This window comes from Chiloscyllium plagiosum, unplaced genomic scaffold, assembly GCF_037043375.1.
Source record: "Chiloscyllium plagiosum isolate Xiang-an unplaced genomic scaffold, Cpla_swu_hap1 HiC_scaffold_12, whole genome shotgun sequence".
Taxonomy (NCBI): domain Eukaryota; kingdom Metazoa; phylum Chordata; class Chondrichthyes; order Orectolobiformes; family Hemiscylliidae; genus Chiloscyllium; species Chiloscyllium plagiosum.
Window position 1 is genome coordinate 105,995,142 of NW_028270150.1, and position 1,346 is coordinate 105,996,487.

General features: G+C 42.2%; 1 non-coding gene across 1 annotated transcript; it reads left to right on the top strand.

Annotated features, from left to right (window-relative positions):
* The first annotated feature begins 276 nt into the window (after positions 1-276).
* On the top strand, positions 277-349 carry trnaq-cug (transfer RNA glutamine (anticodon CUG)). The gene has a single exon. It is a non-coding gene; the product is annotated as a tRNA-Gln (tRNA).
* The last annotated feature ends 997 nt before the right edge of the window (positions 350-1,346 follow it).

Genomic DNA, 1,346 nt, shown 5'->3' on the forward strand with positions numbered 1-1,346 from the left:
ACAAACATTAAATTCAAGATTAGAGTGGTGCTGGAAAAGCACTGCAGGTCAGGCAGCAGGAAAAATCGATATTTTGGGCAGGAGCCCTTCATCAGTAATCCTGCCCTAGACATTGATTTTCCTGTTCCTTGGATGCTGCCTTTTCAGCACCACTCTAATCTTGACTCTAATCTCCAGCATCTGCAGGCCTCACTTTCACCTACAAACATTAATTTGTTCATTGATCACAGGGAGATGAAGCAACTAACCATAACCTCTGAGGTATCATCACATGTAGCCTCAGTGGCCTAATGGATAAGGCACTGGCCTCTGGAGCCAGGGATTATGGGTTCAAGTCCCACCTGGGGTGAATTAGGTTTTGGACCACAATTGAATCTTCACATTCCTCACCACAACATTGCCATGTGCTACTCACATTAGTGAGTTCAGAAATTGGTAAGTAGACAGATAAATGCATGGTGCAAGGCAGAGGGTTTTAGATTCCTGGATCACTGGGACTGCTTTTGGGCTAGTTTGGCAGGAGGAGGGGGACACAGAATATTGATGAGACACAGACACAATGCTAAATTGGTTGCTTTCTCATTACAAATAGGATAACATTTCCAGCTTTATTTTAAAAATGTGCCTCTACAATTAATATAGCTGTCTCATTCACAGAGAAGTACAGCACAGGAACAAACCTTTCAACCCCCCCAAGCCTGATCTGATCAACATGCCCTAACTAAACTAAAAAACAAATTTTCTGCTCTTATTTGCTATGTATCCTTCTACTCCCTTCTTATTCACATAACCATCCAGATGCCTCTTAGATGTCACCAATGTGCCTGCTTCCACCACCTCATCTAGCAGTGTGTTCCAGGCTGCTACTACTCTCTGTGTGAAAACTTCCCTTGTACATCTCCCATATTACAGTGAGTGAGGAAGATGTCAGACAGCCTGCCTGCCCTTAGACTTACTGAGGTCAATTCATGCTCACTATAGGGCCTTAGTTCTGCACCTGTCACTATTTTCTGTGTGGCACAGAAGATGAAGCCAAGGAGCCCAATAGCTTTCATTGCCCAGAGTTGAACTCATAAATAAAAAGGGGATGATGGGCTTGTAGTATAGGGCCCCCAATAGTGACTGAAGTGTTAATGGTGGACCACACTGGAACCTGTGATCATAATTCTATTAGTTTTAAAATTGTTATTGAAAAGGATAGGCTTTGTGCAAAAATTAAAGTTCTAAACTGGAGTAAGGCCAACTTTGACAGTATGAGACAGGAACTTTCAAAACATTGATTGAGTAGAGTGTTCACAGGTAAAAGAATAGCTCGAATAGCTATGCTTTCAAAAGTGGAATAATGA